This window comes from Sus scrofa, chromosome 2, assembly GCF_000003025.6.
Source record: "Sus scrofa isolate TJ Tabasco breed Duroc chromosome 2, Sscrofa11.1, whole genome shotgun sequence".
Taxonomy (NCBI): Eukaryota; Metazoa; Chordata; class Mammalia; order Artiodactyla; family Suidae; genus Sus; species Sus scrofa.
In genome coordinates, this window is record NC_010444.4 from 68,634,251 (window position 1) to 68,658,534 (window position 24,284).

Genomic DNA, 24,284 nt, shown 5'->3' on the forward strand with positions numbered 1-24,284 from the left:
CCTCTGGTACCAAGAAGTCTACAAACCAACACCACTGGCTGATGCAAAGATACCATGGAGGGAACTGTCTCCATCCTTTAGCCAAACCCTATTTTCTGTGGCTTTTATCCTCATAGCACAAAATTTAATCACTAAAATTCCAGGAATGGTATCTGATTTCCAGGAAGGAAGGAGAAAAGGTAAAGGGCAATAATTAAAGAGAAAAAGCCATTATGAGACTGTCTCTTTTGGTGGGGGGACGGTGGCAGGAGACTGCTCTTTTTTAACAGCTTTGCCTGAATCCACATCAATGACTTCCACCTGCCTCTTATTAGCCGGGACTGTGAAACAGACTCTCCTATACAATCCAAGGAAACCTGAGAAGTGGAATGTTTTTTATGTGCCTGAAGACAATCTATTTATAATAGACCAATGGACAAGGAATGTTGAAGAGGTGACTAGATACACTTGCCATTCAAGGCCAGAGAGAATTTCCTATAAATAATCAAAAAAGATCATAAAGAGCCTATTTTTATGACCCACTTGTAAATGTATCAGGAAGCAGTACATAAAAACTTCTTTTTTTTTTTTTTTGCTGTGCCCATGGCATGTGGAAGTTCCTGGGCCAGGCATTGAACTTTTGCCATAGCAGTAACAACACGGGATCCTTAATCTGACAAGCCACCAGGGAATTCTTTTTCCCAATTTTTTTACTTTTTATGGTCGCACCTGCAGTTTATGGAAGTTCCCTGGCTAGAAGTCAGATCAGAGCTGCAGCTACTGGCCTATGCCACAGCCACACCAGATCCAAGCCACATCTGCAATCAACACCACAGCTTGCAACCCACTGAGCAAGGCCAGGGATCAAACCACATCCTCACAGAGACTGCAACAGGTTTTTTTGTTTGTTTGTTTGTTTGTTTGCAGCATATGGAAGTTCCCAGGTGTCGAATCGGAGCTGCATTTGCAAGACCAGGGGATCAAACCCACATCCTCATGGATACTAATTGGGTTAGTTACCACTGAGGCACAAAGGGAATTCCTACATCAGATTCTCTAGCCCACTAAGCCACAACAGGAACTCACCCAAAGCTTTTTTAAAATGCCCTTGCATTGCCCATTCACCTTCCAAATATCTCATAGTGCAATGAAGACATTACAGTGTAAATGAAGTCTTCAGAGCTGAGCCATGACAGAAACACCATTATATGAAATGAGTGTGATATAGTAGAAATTCTATTTAGTCACTTTTTTTTTTTTAAGGGCCACACCTACAGCATATGTAGGTTCCCAGGCTAGGGGTCGAATCAGAGCTACAGCTGCCGGCCTACACCACAGCCACAGCAACACCAGATCCGAGCCGCATCTGCAAACTACACCATAGCTCACAGCAATGCCAGATCCTTAACCCACTAAGCAAGGCCAGGAATCGAATCCACAACCTCATGGTTCCTAGTCGGATTCATTTCCATTGCACCACGATGGGAACTACTTAGAGTCACTTTAAAAGAATTTTTTTGGTCACATCTGTGGCATGTGGAAGTTCCGGGACCAGAGATCAAACCCACCACAGTTGCAGCCTGCACCACAGCTGGGACAACACTGGATCCTTTATGCTCTGCACCACAAGAGAACTTCCTAAAAGCACTTTTTTAAAAAATATAATTTTATTGTTGCGCCCACAGCATATGGAAGTTTCTGGGCCAGGGATTGAATCTGAGCTGCAGCTGTGGCAATGCTGGATCCTTTAACCCACCGTGCTGAGCTAGGGATCAAACCTGCACCTCTGCAGCAACCCAAGCTGCCGCAGTCAGGTGCTTAAACCACTGCGCCATAGCAGGAGCTCCTAAAAGCACCTTTATAATCAAAACCGCCACAGAAAATTAAGGACCCAAGTGCTTCCCATGAGAATAAGACACAGTTGAGTTCCCTGGTGTCCTGGTGATTAGGGATCCAGCATTGTCACTGCAATGGCTAAGGTCATTGCTGTGGCACAGATTTGATCCTTGGCCCAGGAACTTTTGAAGGCCAAAAAAAGAGAGAGAGAATAAAAATACACAAAAAGGCAATCTCATTTCACATTATTTATTTCACTTCCTCTTCCAACATGAATTCTCTGTGTACAGTAAGTGAAAAACAATAAGTGAAGGCTTCCCCAAATTCTTCACATTCATAGTTTATCCCTCCAATGAGTACTGGATGAGTCTCTTAAGGGATGTGTATTTATGAAAAAGTATTTCCATATGTTTGCCTTCATGCAGCTTCTTCCAGGGTTAGTTTTCACAGGCAGAGTAGGACTTATAAAAAGGATAAACCATTTCCCATGTACCTGACAATCAACAATTTCTCTCCAGTGTGAATTGCCATTTTTACTAAAGGTTGAAATCCAAAAAAAATACACATACACAAAGGTATTTCTCACATTCATAATATTTTCTGCCTCTGTGAGGTTATCCAAGAATATGAATCTAGGAGGCAGAAGTAGAGCTTTCCCAGATTGCTTCCCTTGGCAGTGTTCCTCTCCACTGCACATTGCCTCACTCATTAACACCTGAGCTTTTTTTTTTTTTTTTTTTTTTTTTTTCTTTTTGGGCCACATCTGCAGCAAATGGAAGTTCCTGGGCCAGGAATATAATCCAAGCAACAGCTGTGACCTGTGCTACAGCTGTGGTAATGCCAGGTCCTTAACCCACTGCACCGCAGCAGGAGCTCCCAACACCTAAATGATTTTTAACATTTCTTACATTCGTGAGTCTCCTAGCACAAAAAAGCTTTCAGGAATCTGAGGGCTTCCCAGATTGCCTCCATGTAGAAGGCATCTGCAGAGTATTTAAATGTTGAGTTCTTCAAAGATATGCAAAGAAAGTATAGTTCTTCCTGTATCCTTTACAATCATAGGGTTTTATGCTGAAGTCTCGCACGGATTTTTTTTTAACTTTTTTTTTAGGGCTGCACCTGCGGCATACAGAAGTTCCCAGGCTAGGGGTCAAATCAGAGCTGCAGCTGCTGGCCACATCCACAGCCACAGCAACACAGGATCCAAGCTGCATCTTCGACCTACATCACAGCTCCCAGCAACACTAAATCCTTAACCACTGAGCAAGGCCAGGGATTGAACCTGCATCTTCATGGATACTAGTTGGGTTCATTACCACTGAGCCACAAAGGAAACTCCTCGAATAGATAGTAAGACCTTAACACCAAATAAAATTTTCATCACATCTCTTACATATATATAGTTTCCTCCCAGTGAGAGTTACAATGTGCTTTTTAAAGCATGTGAAATATTTTAAGACGGTATCTCATTTTTTTATTTTTGGCCAGGCCTGCAGCATGTGGAAGTTCCTGGGCCAGAGATCAAACACATGCCACAGCTGTAACCAGAGCCACAGCAGTGACAATGCCAGATCCTTAACCTGTTGAGCCATGAGGGAACTCTGTATTTCATTCTTAGCTTCACATGGCTTTCACAGTAATTTCAAGTATGTAAATTAACATTAAAGCAACAACCAAAAGACTTGTCTAAATGCCTTATAGCCAAGTTTTTCTCTCAAGTGTGAGTTAGGGTTTTGTCTCTTCTTAGGGCTGCACCTGCACCATATGGAGGTCCCCAGGCTAGGGGGTCGAATCGGAGCTGTAGGCACAGCAATGCCAGACCCAAGCCACACCTGTGACCTAAACCACAGCTCACAGTAATGCCAGATCCTTAACCCATTGAGTGAGGCCAGGGATCAAACCTGTATCCTCATGGATACTAGTCAGATTTGTTTCCACTGAGCTATGACAGGAACGCTTCAAGTGTGAGTTTTTATACATCCTATAAGGTGTGAACAATTACTGCTCTCCCACACATCTTAGATGAATTCAAATTCTGCCCAAGGTAAGTTCCCACAAATCATGTGAGAATGAACACTGAGTAAAGCCTTCTCACCTTCTTTACTTTCATGAGATCTTTATCCAGATGAGTTCAGATGTGGATACTAAGGTCTGAGGAACATTTGCAGGTTTTTTTCACATGCTTTAGTTCTTAGATATTTAGCAAGTGCAGAAGATTGAGTGAAGGTTTTCCCACATTCTTTACATGCATATGGTTTCTCCCCTGTGTGAGTTTGCGTGTGAATACTCAGGCACATGGAGTATCTAAAGGCTTTCCCACATTCTTTACAATTCTAAGGCTTTTCTCCCATGTGCATTCACATGTGCATACTGAAGTTTGTGGACCCAACAAATGCTTTACCACATTCTTTACACTTATAGACCTTATCTCCAGTATGCATTCTTAAATGTGCAGTAAGTCCTGATGACTGAGTGAAGGCTTTCCCACATTGCTTGCATTTACATGGCTTCTCTCCAGTGTGCATCCTTACATGGTAATTAAGCATTGAGGAATTTTTAAAGGCTTTCCCACATTCCTTACACACATAAGGTTTTTCTCCAGTGTGCAATCACATGTGTAAGACAAGTCCTGAGGAACGAGTGAAAGTTTTCCCACACTCCTACATAAATATGGCTTCTCTCCACTGTGAATTTTTATGTGTTTTGTAAGATAGGAGGAATAAATAAAAGCTTTTCCACATTCCTTACATTCAAATGGTTTTTCTCTGTTATGAATTCGTATGTGTAAGACAAGTCCCGTAGATAGAGTAAAGGCTTTCCCACATTCCATACATTCATAGGGCTTTTTGCCACTGTGGATTCCCATATGACCTATAAGGTATGAGGAATGAATGAAAGCTTTCCCACATTCTCTGCCGAGGTCCAGCCCCAGCAGCCAGGGAGTGCCGAAGGAGAGGATGGGCTACAAACGGCGCGGAAAGAATTGGAGCCAACTCCTCAGCTGCATGCTGCAGATGACCCAATTTATTAAATGAAAAGCATCAGTTTTTATACCCTATCACAATCAGGTTTCGTGTAAGATTTGACATTAACATTTGATTTAAAGTCCTTTTGTTCCCTCCACCTGAGATACAAAAAAAGAAGGTTAATTAAAACATGTTCCTTTCAACTTTAGATTTTCCTTCAAGATTACAAACTTAAAGTTTCACACTGTATTTTTCTTAAAAGGTCAACAACAGTAGCTATTCTATTCTATATTAAGAACAGAGCTTTAATAAGTAATAAACTATGATACCTAACATTCTTTAATTAAAGGTGTATGTAGTTAACAAAACGCATGAAAGCCTTGGGCTCATGGCATTCTTAAAACCACGATTTATTTGGCGCCAGCAAGCTAAGCATTTAACCTATTGTGCTGATTTACGTAAGTTCCAAACCACCAATTTCAATAGAAAGGAGTATTATACCCAAAAATTAACAAATGCCCCCACAAGGGATAAAAGTTACAGGTGACACTGTTATTTGATAAAAAATACATCTATTATAAAAAATAGCAATTTATAGGCCAAACAACATTTTCCCAGCCCCAAACTTCTTTTTAAGTAAAGGGACTGAAATCATAAGTTTCCCCTGTATACTCTCACAAAATAGGTGCCATAAATTGTTACTCCAAAACAAAGGCTTTTTCCATTACATTGTTTAAATAACTTCACTCTGTTTTGGCTCAAGTGTTTTACGTACCCAGGGCAAATCTTTAGCAGTAAGAAAGCTGTGAATAGAGATAGAAAAGGAAGGATAAACACAGAAAAATAGATTAACATATTTTTTAGGGGATATCATTTTTATTTTCCTGGAGCCAATGTCTTTCAAGGGATTGCTCTGCAATCCTTCTTTCTTCAGCTTGTCTGTAGCTCTGCTAACCAGACAAGCCTCATGCAGGTGCTGACTGTGGCTTTGCTTTCTTTACTGGAGCAGCCTTATGGCTCCCGACAATTCTCTACACACATAGAGCTTTTCCCCAGTGTGGTATCTCCTATGTACCTTAAGGGATGACTGATTAACAAAAGTTCTCCAACACTCTTGGCATTAAAACAATTTCCCTTGTTTCAGAGTTTTTTGGTGCCCAGTGAGATTTGAAAGCTGACCAGAAACTTTTTCATGTTGGACGCACTAAGAGGTTTTCTCCACAACACTGAGTTCCTTGAGCAAAGTATTAATAAAATTATTTTCTGGAGTTCCTGTTGTGGCGCAGTGGTTAACGAATCCAACTAGGAACCATGAGGCTGAAGGTTCGATTCCTGCCCTTGCTCAGTGGGTTGACGATCCGGCGTTGCCATGAGCTGTGGTGTAGGTTGCAGACGTGGCTTGGATCCCGCGTTGCTGTGGCTCTGGCGTAGGCCCATGGCTACAGCTCCGATTAGATCCCTAGCCTGGGAACCTCCATATGCTGCGGGAGCGGCCCAAGAAATGGCAAAGAGACAAAAAAAAAATTATTTTCTAAGGTTTTCCTACTATGATTATCCTTAGAAGTTTTCTGTCTAATGTGAGTCCTCATGTGTGTCATATTTTTCCACATAGGTTAGAGCCAAATTGTTTTCATCCAGCATTGCTTCTCTCCTGCTGATTAAGGTATAAGTAATAACTGAGGAGATTTTCATATTCATTATAATAACAGGATTTCTCCCCTCCCCTTCACAATGTTTATGCATTGGAAACATCATCGTAATAAAACCGTTCCCATTTCCATTAAGTGTATAGAGTTTCTGCTCTGTTTTTGAGAAATTTTAAGTTGAATAACCAATGAGGCCAGGACCCAGCATTATATTCTCTATTTTCACAAAGCACCTTAGTATTTCTGATCATTATTTAGGTTAAATTGTGTTTCAAAAACTGGATATCAGATTTAAATATATATGTGTGTGTGTGGTTCCTGTTGTTGCTCAGTGGTAATGAACCCAACTAGTATCTGTAAGGATGCAGGTTCAATCCCTGGCCTGGATCAGTGGGTTAAGAATCCCACATTACTGTGGCTGTGGTCTAGACCAGCAGCTGCAGCTCCAATTGGACCTGGGAACTTCCATATGCTGCGGGTGTAGCCCTAAAAAAAAGGCAAAAAAATGGAGTTCCCGTCGTGGCGCAGTGGTTAACGAATCCGACTAGGAACCATGAAGTTGCGGGTTCGGTCCCTGCCCTTGCTCAGTGGGTTAACAATCCGGCGCTGCCGTGAGCTGTGGTGTAGGTTGCAGATGCGGCTCGGATCCCGCGTTGCTGTGGCTCTGGCGTAGGCCGGTGGCTACAGCTCCGATTCAACCCCTGGCCTGGGAACCTCCATATGCCGCGGGAGCGGCCCAAGAAATAGCAACAACAACAACAACAACAACAAAAGACAAAAAGACAAAAAAAAAAAGATATATATGTGGATATTTACATGTGAGATCTCTGAGAAGAAACAGGCTGGAAGTAAGTTGGAATACTCCTCAAATTCTTGATATTCAGGAGTTCCCGTCATGGTTCAGTGGTTAACGAATCAGACTAGGAACCATGAGGTTTGGGGTTCGATCCCTGGCCTCGCTCAGTGAGTTAAGGATCTGGCATTGCTGTGAGCTGTCATGTAGGTTGCAGACGCGGCGCGGATCTTGCATTGCTGTGGCTCTGGCATAGGCCGGTGGCTCCAGCTGTGATTCGACCCCTAGCCTGGGAATCTCCATATGCCATGGGAGCGGCCCTCAAAAAGACCAAAAAAAAAAAAAAAAAATACTTGATATTCAGAGAATCTCTTCATTGACGCTACTCCCTTTGAGTAAATGATATTTATCTGGTATGATTCTCATGGATTTGGTGCTTCTGGTCCTGGTCAGGAGGGGAAAAATTACTTCTTGGAGATCTTACCAATTGAATTCTGTTTGATGATTTTTCCAGAGAAACATCCTGAAGAGGTGTATGACTTTAGGTTTTAGGCTGCAAATCCAATTCTGAAATAAAGTAGAAAAATTCAAGTTTGGAGAATAGTTATGGGATAAAGTTGCTTCAAAGCATATGGCACAGAGAATGACATCACAAAATATGGCAGATTCTGGTGGCTCCTTCCCACCAGAAAACATCTAACAAGCTTACAAAAACTATCAGAATCAACTCTTGCAGAATTTGGAATCTAGTAAAAAATATGCAACCAAGTGAACGCTTAAGAAGAAAGAAGCAGCTATACTTCAATGAGAAAGTACTGTGGCATTTTAACCTCCCACCTACCATCCATGCTCTCCAGATCAGCTGCAGCCATGAAGATGGCAAGATGTATTCCTTGAACAAGCTGCTACTGCCAAAAGGAGCAACCTGGACTTCATTCTCAAAGAACTGCCACTGTGGAGTTCCCAGTGGCCTAGCAGTTAAGGATCCAGCATTGTCACTGCTGTAGCTCAGATTACTGCTATGGCATGGGTTTGATCCCAGGCCTGAAAACATCCACATCCTGCAGGCATGGCCAGAGAGAAAGAAAGTACTCCTATTGTGTGTTTTGACCTATCTGGCAGATTCCTCAAATACCAGCATAGGAGCTTCCCTTTATTTCCCCCAACTCAGAGAGTTCCCAGGAGTGAGGCAGCATTATAGGCAGCTTCAGCTGAAAGTATCTACAGGTCAAGTATTGGCCACAGCAGCTTGAGGAAAAGGAAAGTGGTTGGGACAAATAGTACACAGACAGATAAGCCCTGGGAGGAACAAGTTGGGAATGTTATATGTGGGTGAATAGAGGCTTTTAAGAACTCAAACATTTACCAGAGAATTAAGAAGTCTACAAATATGCCCAGGGCCAGATGCATTCTCAGAAAGGCCAGGGAGGATTACAAGCCTTCACTTCTGGCTGACCTTCAAGATCCACTCAAGCAGGAAGGGAAGGCTAAGGAAGAGTTGTAAACAGCCTGGCCAAGCATTGAAGGAGGGGCCCAATCCAAGCCAAGTGACAAAAACCAAAAGATAATTTTTAATTTTATTTTCTTGGCTTAAGGCATTAAAGAAATTTCTGTCATTCTAAGGTGACCAGCAAACTAACAGAACACAGATTTTAAGAGCTGCACTAGAAAAAATGTAGAACAAAAATAATTAATAAAAGTCACTGAACAGGGCAGATGATCTAAACAGACAATTCTCCAAAGAAGACATACAGATGTCCAAAAAACATATCAAAAGATGTTCAACATCACTCATTATTACAGAAATGCAAATCAAAACTACTATAAGCCACCACCTTACACCAGCCAGAATGGCTGTCATCAAAAAGTCTACAAAAAATAAATGCTGGAAAGGGTGTGCAGAAAAGGGAACCCTCTTATATTGTTGGTGGGAATGTAAATTGGTACAACCACTATGGAAAACAGTATGGATATTCCTTAAAAAACTAAAAATAGAATTACCATTTGATCTGGCAATTCCACTCCTGAGCATCTATCCAGAGAAAACCAAGACTCAAAAAGATACATGTTGGAGTTCCTGTGGTTCAGTGGTTAACGAATCCGACTAGGAACCATGAGGTTGTGGGTTCAGTCCCTGGCCTTGCTTAGTGGGTTAAGGATCTGGCATTGCCATGAGCTGTGGTGTAGGTTGCAGACGCAGCTCGGATCCCAAGTTGCTGTGTCTCTGGCATAGGCCAGTGGCTGCAGCTCCAATTAGACCCCTAGCCTGGGAACCTCCATATGCCAAGGGAGCAGCCCTAGAAAAGGCAAAAAAAGACAAAAAAAAAAAAAGATACATGTACTCCAGTATTCATTGCGGCACTATATACAATAGCCAAGCCATGGAAGCAATCTAAATGTCCATCGACAGAGGAGTGGATAAAGAAAATGTGGTACATATACACAATGGAATATTACTCAGCCATAAAAAGAAATGAAATAATGGCTTTCGCAACAACATGGATGGTCCTAGAAACTATCATGCTAAGTCAAGTTAGTCAGCGTGACACAAATATCATATGCTACCACTTATATGTGGAATCTGAAAAAAAAGGATACAATGAACGTAAGAACAGAAACTGACTTAACAGTCTTTGAAAAACTTGTGGTTTCCAAAGGAGACAGGTTGGGGTTGGCAGGGAAATAGTCTGGGGGTTTGGGATGGAAATCCTGTAAATAATAAAATTCATTGAGTTAAAAAATAAAAAATAAAGTGGGCAGATAAGAAAAAAAGTCACTGAACAAACATCAGTAACCTACACAAAAAGCAACAACAAATCACAGGCAGAAAGGTGAATTATATTTCTTTTTTTTTTTCCCACTGTACAGCAAGGGGGTCAGGTTATCCTTACATGTATACATTACAATTACAGTTTTTCCCCCACCCTTTCTTCTGTTGCAACATGAGTATCTAGACATAGTTCTCAATGCTATTCAGCAGGATCTCCTTGTAAATCTATTCTAAGTTGTGTCTGATAAGCCCAAGCTCCCGATCCCTCCCACTCCCTCCCCCTCCCATCAGGCAGCCACAAGTCTCTTCTCCAAGTCCATGATTTTCTTTTCTGAGGAGATGTTCATTTGTGCTGGATATTAGATTCCAGTTATAAGTGATATCATATGGTATTTGTCTTTGTCTTTCTGGCTCATTTCACTCAGGATGAGAGTCTCTAGTTCCATCCATGTTGCTACAAATGGCATTATGTCATCGTTTTTTATGGCTGAGTAGTATTCCATTGTGTATATATACCACATCTTCCGAATCCAATCATCTGTCGATGGACATTTGGATTGTTTCCATATCCTGGCTATTGTGAATAGTGCTGCAATGAACATGCGGGTGCATGTGTCTCTTTTAAGTAGAGTTTTGTCCGGATAGATGCCCAAGAGTGGGATTGCAGGGTCATATGGAAGTTCTATGCATAGATTTCTAAGGTATCTCCAAACTGTTCTCCATAGTGGCTGTACCAGTTTACATTCCCACCAGCAGTGCAGGAGGGTTCCCTTTTCTCCACAGCCTCTCCAGCACTTGTTATTTGTGGATTTATTAATGATGGCCATTCTGACTGGTGTGAGGTGATATCTCATGGTAGTTTTGATTTGCATTTCTCTTATAATCAGCGATGTTGAGCATTTTTTCATGTGTTTGTTGGCCATCTAAAAACTCCTACACTTCAACAACAAAAAGACAACCTAGGAGTTCCACTGTGGTGCAAACTGATCAGTGGCATCTCAGCAGCACTAGGATGCAGGTTCAATCCCCAGTCTGGCACAGTGGGTTAAAGAATCTGATGTTTGGGAGTTCCCATTGTGGCACAGTGGAAACAAATTAAACTAGTATCCGTGAGGTATGGATTCTATTCCTGGCCTCGCTCAGTGGGTCATGGATCCAACATTGTGTGATCTGTGGTGTAGGTAGCAGACAAGGCTTGGAACCCACATGGTGTGGCTGTGGCTATGGCTGCTGGCAGCTGCATCTCCAATTCTATCCCTGGGAACTTCCATATGCTGCAGGTGCAGCCCTAAAAAGGCAACGACAACAACCAAAAAAAATAATAATAATAACCCTGTAAATAGGAGTCCCTGCTGTACATGATGGGGTCAGCGGCATATCTGCAGCACCAAGACACAGGTTTGATCCCTGACTCAGCACAGTGGGATAAAGAAACATATGGCCTGGGAACTCCAGGTGCCATGGGGTAGCCAAAAATGAACAACCAAAAAAAAAAAAAAAAAACTGTCAACAATTTACAAGTTATCATACTTATTCTGCAAAAGTAAGGCTGATAGTATGCAAAATTATTATAAGAGTTCCTGCTGTACCCCCACCCAAATGGATCGGAAAGCTTAAAAAAGATACCCTACTCCAGAAGAACAAGAGGAGGCCACATCAAGAGGGCCGCATGAGTGGCAACGGAAGGTTCCCAGGCTAGGGGTCAAATTGGACCTACAGCTGCTGGGCTACGCCACAGCCACAGCAACACCAGATCCAAGCCACGTCTGTGACCTACACTACAGCTGATGGCAATGCCTGATCCTCACCCACTGAGTGAGGCCAAGGATCGAACCCACAACCTCACGGTTCCTAGTGGAATTTGTTTCCACTGCACTATGATGGGAACTCTGAAATGGAGCATATTTTTAAGAAACTATGAAACAAGCAAAAGTGCATTCAAAATGCCAGTGAATATGTTCTTTTAACATTTTATAATTTATTGAAAAAAGAGCTTTCTCTTTAAGAACTGGCGTCTATCTTGGACTGGTAATGTTAACTAAGAGGCATGAAAGAGTCTTACTGCTGAGATGTTTTGTTATTTGATCCTCTGGTATCATCAGTTTGGAAACAAGCAACTATTATTAAACTGGGGAAAAGAAAGTTTATATGAGATATTTAACTTAATTTATGTGAACACTTACATAGTAAGTCAGAGAAATATGGTCTTGGGTATTTAAAATATTTTAATGCTTTAGTTCATAAACCAAATTAAAATATATAATGCAAATAAAAAGCAATACACACAAAACCAAAAATGCAATGGTTAGCTCATAAAGTTATTAAAAGGACAAAAGGAAATACAGAGAAGAGGTGTAGCATGTCACCTGACACATGAGAATTAATTCCCCTGCACTAGTCACGATCAATACTAGTATCCAAAGAAGCCATTTTCCTTTAGATTTGAGGAATAGTATGTAGAGTCTAAATTGCTTGCTTCCGTGACCTGCAATACAGATTTCCATGTTCCATTATATTACTCATACACACTGCACATACTGCACACCACACATACACTCATGCATCTTAATAGAAGGATAGAGATGTGACCTATAGAAAATGTTGGGGGAAATGAATCGTGAGTGGCCAGTAGATATGTGTAGGCACATGGAACTCTCTAGCAAATATGCCATTTTAATGAGTGATATGTGTCCAAGAGAAAGCGCAATTTCATTCTTTTTATAACATTTGTCACTGTCATAAAGAGTACTGGTTTGAAGCATTTTTTAACTTCATATGACTAAGGATTTATTATTTTGTGTTAATCATATAATTGGGATTACCTGAGGTCCAATATAAAGTCTGTGGAATGTTCATGGCCTTGGGAAAAAAAAAAAAAAAAAAAAAAAGAGTTCCCGCTATAGTGCAACAGAATCAGCAGCATCTTGGCAGCATTGGGACCAGGTTCAATCCTAGCCCAGCACAGTGGGTTAAGGATCCAGCTTTGCCACAGTTGCAGCTTAGGTCACAGCTGCGACTTGGATCTGATCCCTGGCCCAGGAACTCTGTATGCTACAGGGTGGCCAAAAATGACAAAAAAAAAAAAAAAAAAAAAAAAGATAAAATCAGGAAAACAAGGCGGGAGGGATGGACTGGGGTTTGGGGATTAGCAAATATACACCATAGTATATGGAATAGATGGTCAACAGGGACCTGCTGTATAGCACAGGGAAACCTACCCAATGTTCTCTGATGATCTATACGGGAAAAGAATCTGAAAAAGAGACGATATGTGTATGTGTATGGCTGATTCACTTTGTTGTGTGGCAAGGACTGTCATAACATTGTAAATCAACTATACTTCAATAAAACTTTAAAAATGAAAAAAAGCATATGGCACATGTGTATGTCCTTCTTAATATGAATGGAACATAATAAAAATGATAAAACAAAAGGAAAGATGGACCACAAAGTTTGGTTGTGTTAGAAGTCTGACAATGATAAGGATATGGTTTCAAACCTTAAATAATTTACCAAGTTATAATACATACCCTAGAAAAGTAAGGCTGATGGTAAACAAAAAGATGATAAAATCAGGAAAACAAGGGTGGAGGGATGAATTGGGGGGTTGAGGTTGGCAAATGCACATCATAATATATGGAATAGACGGTCAATGGGGACCTGCTGTATAGCACAGGGAAACCTACTCAATGTTCTTTGATAACCTATATGGGAATGGATATGTTTATATGTATGACTGAATCACTTTGCTGTACAGCAGAAATTAACACAACATTGTAATATTGTAATATTTCAAAAAAAAATCAGGAAAACATAAGGTATGTGAAAAGAGCTATCTGTAAATAATGAAATTTTCAAATAAGCTGGAAAGATCTTTGTGCAGTTGTTCTCAATGGAACAATGGGATTTAAAGGTAAATCGGAGTTGGGAGTTCCTGTCACGACCAGAAACCATGAGGTTGCGGGTTCCATCCCTGGTCTCACTCAGTGGGTTAAGGACCATGAGCTGTGGTGTAGTATGTAGACGCGGCTCAGATTGTGTTGCTGTGGCTGTGTCATAGGCCAGCAGCTGTAGCTCCAACTTGACCCCTAGCCTGGGAACTGCCATATGCAGTGGCTGTGGCACTAAAAAGCAAAAAAAAAAAAAAAAAAAAAAAAAGAAAGGTAAATGGGAGTTGAAAGTTACTGAGGAAACTCAGAAACCAAATGGCCTCAGTCTTCTCAGACGAAAGAGTGTAAGTGAAGTTTGCAGATGGACAGTTCCAAAGGCACTGCCCCCTTCCCAGACTAGCACTACTCTGCATAAAACCCTAACTTCTAAGAACTCACCCTCCAGAACTCCTCTTGGACCTGTCCTCAGCTATTCTGCTCCTTCCAAAAGAGAGCTGATTCACACCGTGCTTCAGGGAAAAATACATAAAGAGGACCTTGCAAGATATGAAAAACATGTCCTTAAATAGGGAACCAACACTTTAGCCTTCAGGGTTTCTGAAGACAGTGAAGTTTAACTTAAAAACAGCAAAATAATCGTGCAAACCACAAACAAATACAATAAGGCTTTTTAAAGGCACAAAAAATCCAAGCACATTCTCTGGGTGCCCTCAAATGACTGGAGAGCTCTAAAAGCAATGTCCAACCTTGTACACATTTAAAATCTTAAGAGTTTCAGTCTCTGAAGGAAATAAAGGTCATTTTCATGGGGAAGTCTCCAGACAGTAAGACTCATGAGGCCAGGGACTTGGTCTGTCCTGATTACCGCAGTATTCCCATTTGACAGCAAAGGCATTTGAGAAACATTCATTTCATAAAGGGCTCGGTGAAGAAATGATGCCAGCCTCACCTGGGGTAATGAGATTCTGGTAGTTCTCCAACATCACGTCTCTGTAGAGATCTTTCTGAGTATGATCCAACAAAGTCCACTCCTCCTGGGTAAAGTTCACAGCCACACCCTCAAAAGTCACTTAAGTGCTAAACCATCAAATACAAGCTGGCTTCAGCAAAATACGGTCTTCTTTGATGTTCTCAGAAAGATGCAGGAGGGTTTGAGGGAGGTAGAACTAGAAGCCGATAGTACTCCTGGGCCCAGACCTCTTCTCCTCCCTAGCTACATACACTGTCTGACTGAAGCCAGTCATGTGGATTTACCAGCATCACTGTCACGTGACTGAGCTTATCTTACCACAACCTGACTGTGGGCTGTTCTTGCTTTATTCCTCCTCTCTCTCTCTCTCTCTCTTTTTTTTGTTTTGTTTTGTTTTGTTTTTGGTCTGCACCTGAAGCACATGGAGGTTCCCAGGCTAGGGGTAGAATCAGAACTGCAGCTGCCGGCCTACACCACAGCCACAGCAACACAGGATCTAAGCCACATCTGCGACCTACACCACAGCTCACAGCAACACTGGATCATTAATCCACTGAGCAAGGCCAATAATCGAACCCACATCCTTATGGATACTAGTCAGGTTATGTTACCACTGAGCCACAATGGTAACTCCCTATTTCTCCTCTCTCTATAAGTTGCAGTTAGCTCTAATCACAATGCACCACTGTAAAATCTAATAACCAATAAATTATTTCCACAGTGACATACAAATTTTGAGATTAGATATTTTCATATCCTTCCTTAAGATCTGTCATAACTCAGCAAAACAATAAGCCAACAAGCACAATTAAGGATCAGAAAGAATTAATAAATATTGAAATAAAAGAATCATATCCCATATAATCCATGTATATTCTAAGATGGTGTGGTCGTGGAGAAATTCACTTGGGACTCATTCCCTAAGCAGGGTCATGAATGGCTTTAAAAAACCTGGGGTCGGAGTTCCCACTGTGGCACAATAGGATCAGCAGTGTCTCTGGAGTGCTAGGACGCAAGTTCAATCCACATCCCAGCACAGGGGGTTGGGGATTCAGCGTTGCCGAAGCTGCACAGTGGGTTGCCACTGCGGCTCAGATCTGATTCCTGGTCCAATTGCTCCATATGCTGTGGGGCAGCCAAATAAGGAAAAAAAAAAAAAAAAAAACTTGGGGTCATGACATGGCTACCAGATGGAAATACATATGACATTTTGAAGAAAAATCCTCTTTCCACTTGCCTGAGAAGATTCCATCGGTGACCCAGCCACCATCTGTGTCTCCTGGGTTTTCCTCTCATGAAGACAAGAAAAGTCCAAAGAAAGATGACCTCAGGGAGAAGAAGAATGGCATGAGCTCTGAAGCCTGTCTGCTTCCAACAATCAGAGGCCTGTAAACTGTTCCACGCTATGCACAGAGCACACCACAAACACACTGTCTCCATAACATGACGAAGCACCCTGAGTTACCTGGAGCAAGAACATAAGAACATGGTTTGCTGAATCTTGCTACACATGAAGAGTAGGTTAAAAACTCCACTTTAGAGTTATACAAATTAGAGTACAGAGAAGCAGAGCTGTTTGACACACACAGTAATGTTCATGAACATTTTTTTATTCCCCAGCCCCAAAAAGCACGCATACACTCTCTTGCATCCCATATCCCAAGAACATGAACTCTGGCCACTTTTTTTTTTTTTTTAATTATTTTCCCACTGTAGAGCAAGGGGGTCAGGTCATCCTTAGATGTATACATTGCAGTTACAGTTTGTTTTTTTTTTTTTTTTTTTTTTTTTTGCTTTTTGGCTTTTTGGCTGCACCCGCAGCATATTGAGGTTCCCAGGCTAGGGGTCCAATCAGAGTTGTAGCCACCAGCCTACACCACAGCCACAGCCACATAGGATCCGAGCCTTGACTGCAGCCTACACCACAGCTCACAGCAACACCAGATCCTTCACCCACTGAACAAGGCCAGGGATTGAAACTTCATCCTTATGGATCCTAGACAGGTTCATTAACCGCTGAGCCACAAAGGGAACTCCAACTCTGGCCGTTTCAATCCCTCTTGTATGGTCGGTCCCCTGCATGTTCTCTTACCTCTGAGTACTGCAACAGCATGAAGTACATTATTTAAAAAGAAGTATCAACAAGGACTCACCACACACCTGAGTCAGACCGAGGGCTGCCATCCTGTGACTCTGATAGTGAGAGTTTTCAAAACATTTCATTTGCTTGGATCACTCCAGAGAAGATTTTGAGTAAATTAAGAGGTTGATCTCAATTTCTCTTTGTATGCTGGGAGGTCTGGGTAACTGATTTGCAACATCAATCATTAAGCAGCAGACATTTTTCCTCAATCATTAAATATCTCTCTGCAGATGAAACATGACAGACATTGAAAACCATCTAAGGAGTTCCTGCTGTGGCACAACGGGATCTGTGGCATCTCTGCAGTGCCAGGACACAGATTCAACCCCAGTCAGGCACGGTGGGTTAAGGGATCTGGCATTGCCACAGTTGTGGCATAGGTCAAAAAAGAAATGCTGCAGGGTGGCCAAAAAAGAAAAAAAATCTAATACTACAACACACAAATATTAATAATGAGAATTACCATGTACTGAGCACCTATCAGTAGTTATATAAACTCCTTTAGTTGTCCCAACAATCTAGTAAGTTGGTTATTAAACTGTCACAAAATAACCAAGAAAGCTGAGGTTCACACAGGATTAGCAATTAGCACCAAATCACCAGTTAGGAAATGTGAGCCAGGAGTACACAGAGATTAGTGTATTAAGAGCCTGATCTCCTGTGGTTGTTGTTATCCCTAATATGGACAGAATTCAGTCCAGACCCTCTGCTAGGCATAATGGACAGGAGAAATACAAAAGATTTTATGAAATCAAAAGTCTCAGATTTCCTGCCGTGGTGCAGTGGATTAAGAATTTGACTGCAGCAGCTTGGGAGGTGTGGATTCAATCCCTGTCCCAGTGCAGTGGGTTAAAGGATCTGGCATTGGAGTTCCCATTGTACCTCAGCAGGTTACAAACCCAACTAGTATCATGAGGATGTAGATTCAATCCTTGGCCCGGCTCAGTGGGTTAAGGATCTGGCACGGCTAAGAGTTGCAATGTAGGTCACAGATGTGACTAGGATCCCAAGTTGCTCTGGTTGTGGAGTAGGCCGGCAGCTGTAGCTCCAATTTGAGTGCTAGCCTGGGAATTTCCATATGCCATGGGTGTGGCCTTAAAAAGAAAAAAGAAAAAGAAAAAAAAAAAAGATCTGGCATTGCTGCAGCTGTGGCATATGCTCAGATTCAATCCCTAGCCCAGGAACTTCCATATGCTGTGGGTGTGACCATAAAATAAATAAAAAAAATTTTTAATTAAAAAAAAAGGAAGTCTCCCTGAGAATACCCTGCTGGAGATTGGCTGGGCTTGGAACCTTTTCTCCCTCTGTCTCTTATTCTTTCATTCCATGAGCAAATATTTAAAAGGGGCTTCCTTATGCCAGGCCAGGTACTAGGCACTGAGGAGCAAACAGTTCTTAGGGATCTCACACTTCAACTGGGCAATGCAAATTCTTGATTATCAGTGATGATGAGCAGTATAAAGAAAGAATCAATCCCATTAAAGTATAAGGAGTACCACACATACACAAATATAGTCCTGATAGAGACAAGACTGGCTAAGGGTAAGATAAAGATAGAACAGGTAGTAGGAGTTTCCTCCCTGGCTCAGTGGTTAACAAACCAGACTAGGATCCATGAGGATGCGTGTTCGATTCCTGGCCTCACTCAGTGGGTTAAGGATCTGGCATTGCAGTGGCTGTGGTGTAGGCCGGTGTCTCCGGCTCCAGCTCTGATTCCGACCCCTAGCCTGGGAACTTCCATATGCTGCGGGTGCGGCCCTAAAAAGCAAAAAAAAAAAGAACAGGTAAATAACCACTTCAGAGGACTGTGGTAATTTATACTTCACTTAGAAAAACAGTGTTCCAATCTTGACACAAAGACATCTAAACATGAATGGCACTATTTTAGAAAAACTTCAAAATACATTTTTAATGTTGGCCACTCTAACAGGGTCTGAATCATGTTACTGAATCATTTCTTTTATGTTGAAATTTAAGTCTTTCCATATTATCTCACAGTTAACTATAAAGACTATTATATAAATACATTTTTCATCTTTTCACCTTTTCATACTACTGATTAGTTCTCCTTTTTCCCATCTAGTACTGGTTTTCTTTTTATGCATCCTCTATGTAGATTTTGTTCTACATCTGCATTTCTCATTCAATATTAGGTAGTACAACACATAATTCTATTTCTTTTCTTTGTTTTGCTTTTTAGGACCACACTGCAGCATATGCAAGTTCCCAGGCTAGAGAACTATGCCACACCCACAGCAATGCCAGATCCAAGCCATGTCTGCAACCTACACCACAGCTCATGGCAACGCTAGATCCTAAAACCACTGAGCAAGGCCAGGGAATCAAACCCACGACCTCATGGATATTAGTCAGGTTTGTTACCACTGAGTCACGAGGGAACTCCCATAGTTCTAGTTCTTAAATTTCTTTTATTGAATTCCTGCATACATACAATTAAGGGAGGCAATCATGAATAAAAATCTCAATGAACTATCGAGAAATGAGCAGCCCAAGGTAACTATCATTCAGGTCAAGACAGAATATTTCTATATTCAGCATATTAGACATCTCTGTCTCTTTCCCAAAACAACGCAATGCCTCCCAATCACAACCACTATCCTGACATTTAACGTTCTAGGCTAGTCTGCCTATTTTTGAATTTTAAAGAAATAGTATCAAACAGCATGCATTCTTTTTTATCTGGCTTCCTTGACTCAACATTATGTTTCTGAGGTTCATCCAATTTGTTGGCATCTACTTGGAGGGATTTTTTTGTTTTGTTTTATTTTTTGGTTCTGCCCACAGGATGTGAAAGTTCCTGGGCCAGGGATCAAATCCAAGCCATAGCAGTGACAAGGCTGAATCCTTAAATGCTAGGCTCCAGAGAACTCTCTATCTGTGGTTTGATTCTTCTTTGCTGAAGAGTATGCCGCAGAAAATATATTTCACCTTCATTTATCTTTTTTTTTTTTTTTTTTTTTTTTTTTTTTGGTATTTTCAGGGCCACACCTGCAGCATATGGAGGTTCCAAGGCTAGGGGTCTAATCGGAGCTGTAGCTGCCAGCCTACGCCAGAGCAACAGCAATGCCAGATCCAAGCCTCGTCTGCAACCTACACCACAGCTCACGGGCAACGCTGGATCCTTAACCCACTGAGAGAAGCCAGGGATCAAACCCGCAACCTCATGTTTCCTAGTCTGACTCATTTCTGCTGTGCCACACACGGAAGATCCTTCTCTTAATCTACATTGGGTTATTTCCAATTTAGGGATATTTCGGAGGCGGAGCAAGATGGCGGAGGAGTAAGAGGTGGCGCTCACCTTCTCCGACAAACACATCAAAAAAAACACATCTACATGTAAAACAACTCTCACAGAACATCAACTGAATGCTGGCAGAAGAACTTAAACCTCCGAAAAGGTTAAGAAACTCTTTACATAACTGAGTAGAACAAAAGAAAAAGAGAGAGAAAAGGAATCAGGACAGGACTAGCATTCCCGAGAGGGAGCTGTGAAGGAGAAAAGAAGCCACATCCTGGGAAACTACCTAACTGACGGAAAGATCAGCGGCGTTGGCGGGACCTCAAAGTCGTGGAGAAAAGCACAGCAGCAGGACTGAGAACAGCAAAGCAGAGTGAGAGCCACACAGATCATCTGAACCACCAGCCTGGACACCACAGCTTGAGACTCTGGCAGGGGCTGGGCGCTGAGACTCAGGCTTTGGAGGTCAGTCTCCGGGAGAGGACTGGGGCTGGCTGTGTGGGGACAGTCTGAGGGGCTAAGGAGCAGTGTGCCACGGGCGGGGGATCAGCACACCACAGGCTGAGGAGGGGGGGAACGCCACTCAGCGGGAACCAGGGAGAAAGTCCCTACTCGCCGGAGAGGAAAGGCGCCATTGTTGGGGAGGGGAGAGGAGGATGGGCAGACGCCATAGGAAACGCCCTGCTTGGAGCGTGCGCATGCCCACGGGCTCTCAGAGGGCGGGGCAGCTCTGGCACTGGCTACCAGCCGCGAGAAGCTCTTGCTTGTTTAGGGGAGACTGGGTGCTTTTTGTGCAGGCTACCGGTGGCCAGGCACCTCTTGTGTTGGCTAAGGGCATCAGGGGGTTAAGTGTGACGTGGTGCCTCTTGCATGATCTATAGGTAGCAGGGACTGACTGCGGTGGTCATTTCAGAGGCCAGAAGAAGGCGCGACTTGCCACCACTGGGGGCCTGTGAGTGGGCTCCAACTGTAACACCAATCACCTCAGGGGTTGGCAAAAAAGAAAAAAAGAGGGCACTGCAACCAAGCACCATACGCTGTTGCTCTGCAGCTGCCACTGGGAACACACCTGCCCTGCAGCTGCCACTGCCAAACGCTCTGGGCAGCACCCAGACACTTGGTGACTGTCCCTTCCCAAGATCCTACAACTAGGAGCAGCTGGTGCAGCACCTCCTGCATGGGCTAAGTGGGACAGAGTGCTTCTTGTGTGGTTTGCGGGCAGCAGTTATCCCTGATTCCAGAAGTGGGCGTGGCCCGCTGCCATTTGAGATATCTGGACAAAAATCACTTGCATCCCCATTCACCTAAAGGGCACCACAGAGGAGGGCATTGTGACCTAACACCATCTGTTGGTGCTCTTGTACCTCCAGGAACACACCCGCCCTGCTGCTACCACTGCCAGACGTTCCAGGCAGTACCTACACGCCTGGTCTCTGTCACTTCCCAGGATCCTGCAGCTAGGAGCAGCCTGTACAGCATCTTCTATGTGGGCTAAGTGAGACAAGTTGCCTCATGCATGGTCTACAGGTGGCGGGGGCAAACCACCAAAGTTATCACTGACTCTAGAGACGGTCATGGCCTGCTCCCAATAGGGTTCCCTGAACAGGCACCACCTGCGGTTCCAAGAACCTCAGAGGAGGGCACTGCAATCAAACACAAGGTGGTGTTGTTCTCAATCCCCTGGGAACCCTGCTGCTGCTACTGCCAAATGCTCTGGTCACCTTGAAGATCTGCCTAGAGCTTATTACCACTTCCCAGGGCCCTGCAACTAGGAGTAGCCTGTACCACCTTCCTCCAGATCCTTCCTGTTGGTGAGAGCCCAACGACCAGGCACTGACTGCTGGCCCTACCTATTGCCTCCTTCTTCCTGAAAACACACTGAGCATCCTGAGAATAACAGCTTGCTCACACCAAAGAAAGAGATAGCAAATATTCAAACTCCCACACCAAAAGTAAATAGTAACCCCCTCCCCCCCCAAAATACAAAGGAGTATTCTTGCATAGAAGTAGCCTTACAAGACTAGTTTGGCTTCCCCAAACTCACAGAAAAAGAAAAGCACAAGCAAGATGACGAATCACAGAAACGATTCCCAGTTAAAGGAACAGGAGAATTCACCTAAAGCAGTCAGCAATGAAACAGACCTCTGCAGTCTGACAGACTTTGAGTTCAAAAGGGAGATAGTGAAAATACTGAAGGAATTAAGACAGGATATGAACAGTAATGCAGATTCTCTCAGAAAGGAACTAGAAAATATAAGGAGGAGCCAAGAAAAACTAGAAAATTCAGTTGCAAAGATACAAACTGAGCTAAAGGCAATAAAGAGCAGAATAAATAATGCAGAGGAATGAATTAGTGATATGGAAGATAGAATAATGGAAATCATCCAATCAGGACAGTAGACAGAAAACCAAATGAAAAAACATGAAAGCAATACAACTTAGGGATATTTCAAATTATGCTATGAGTAGTGCCTACGTTCAACTTGTGGGCATGTGTATATATTATTGTTGTGGTATCAACATCATATTTAGTTGATACTTTTTTTGGGGCCATGTCCATGGCATGTGAAAGTTCCCTGGCCAGGAAGTGAACCCTTGCCACAGCAGCAACTAAAGCTGATCCTTAACCCTATGTGCCACAAGGTAACTTCCAAGTTGATACTCTGTTTGTCTTTGCTTTTTAGGGCCACACCTGCAGCACATGGAAGTTCCCAGGCTAGGAGTCAAATTGGAGCTGCAGCTGCTGGCCTACACCACAGCTACAGCAACCAGGATCAAAACCATGTCTGGCACCTACACCACAGCATCACTGGATCCTTAACCCACTGAGCAAGGCCAAGGATCAAACCCTATCCTCAAAGATACTAGTCAGGTTCTTTACTGCTGAGCCACAACAGGAACTCCCCAAGTTGATAATCTTTAAAAATGTATGTTTCGGAGTTCCCGTCGTGGCGCAGTGGTTGGCAAATCCGACTGGGAACCATGAGGTTGCGGGTTCGGTCCCTGCCCTTGCTCAGTGGGTTAACGATCCAGCGTTGCCCTGAGCTGTGGTGTAGGTTGCAGACGCGGCTCAGATCCCGCGTTGCTGTGGCTCTGGCGTAGGCCGGTGGCTACAGCTCCCATTGGACCCCTAGCCTGGGAACCTCCATATGCCCCGGGAGCGGCCCAAAGAAATAGCAAAAAAAAAAAAAAAGACAAAAAAAAATGTATGTTTCCCTTAGCTGTATGCACTTCTCAACCAATACTGGAACTGTCACTCTATTTTTAGTTTTAACTATTCAGTGTGTATAATACATAATATTGTGATTTTAATTTGCATTTCCCAGGTTGCTAACGATATCAAGCATCTTTTCATGAATCTGTCATTCCTTTATTTTCTTTATTAAAGAACCTACCCAAACCTCTTCATCGTTTTCATATTGAGTTTTCATTTGGGGTATTAATTTGTAGGAGTCATTACACAATCCTTTGTTGTTACATGCTATGCAATTAACCCAGTATTAAAGGTCAAATATCATGTCTGCAACATTTCTATCTCCTTACTCTCAGAGTTTCTTATAAACTTTTAACTACACACATGGAGACAGATGTAGGTATACAGACATGCAAAATAGGAACAGTCAGTCCACAACAAGAAAACACCCGAATGATTCATCAAACTTCAATAAGGATGCTCACAGCCAGAGCATTTCTGTCCAGGGCTCACAGGAAGGCGCCACAATCGCCATGTCGGTGAGAAGAGGGCGCTGGGCCGTTTTCCAAAACATAAATGCTTTTCCTTCGGAAGAAAAGATACAAAGATTGCTTTGGTAGACTTTGAAGAGAGGCGCCTAGAGGAAAGAGAAAAGGCCTCCCCTCCACCAGAGACCCAGAGCCACAACCGAGGCCCGCGCGGGCGGATTTGGCGGAGGATCTCCGAGGGACCAAGGAGGGAAGCTTCGGCCGCGGGGTACTAGCAGGAGCAGGTGGCGTGCCTCAACCGGTACGAGAGGCCAAAGGGGCCGGGGCTGAGCGCCGAAGCCAACGCCAACA

At 42.9% G+C, this 24,284-nt stretch overlaps 1 long non-coding RNA gene and 1 pseudogene across 1 annotated transcript; one reads left to right on the forward strand and one right to left on the reverse strand.

Annotated features, from left to right (window-relative positions):
* LOC100738867 lies at positions 3,960–14,863 on the reverse strand (annotated as a pseudogene).
* Positions 20,179–23,660, forward strand: LOC100513397. Its single transcript, XR_115757.6, has 2 exons — positions 20,179–20,717; positions 21,623–23,660. It is a non-coding gene; the product is annotated as an uncharacterized LOC100513397 (long non-coding RNA).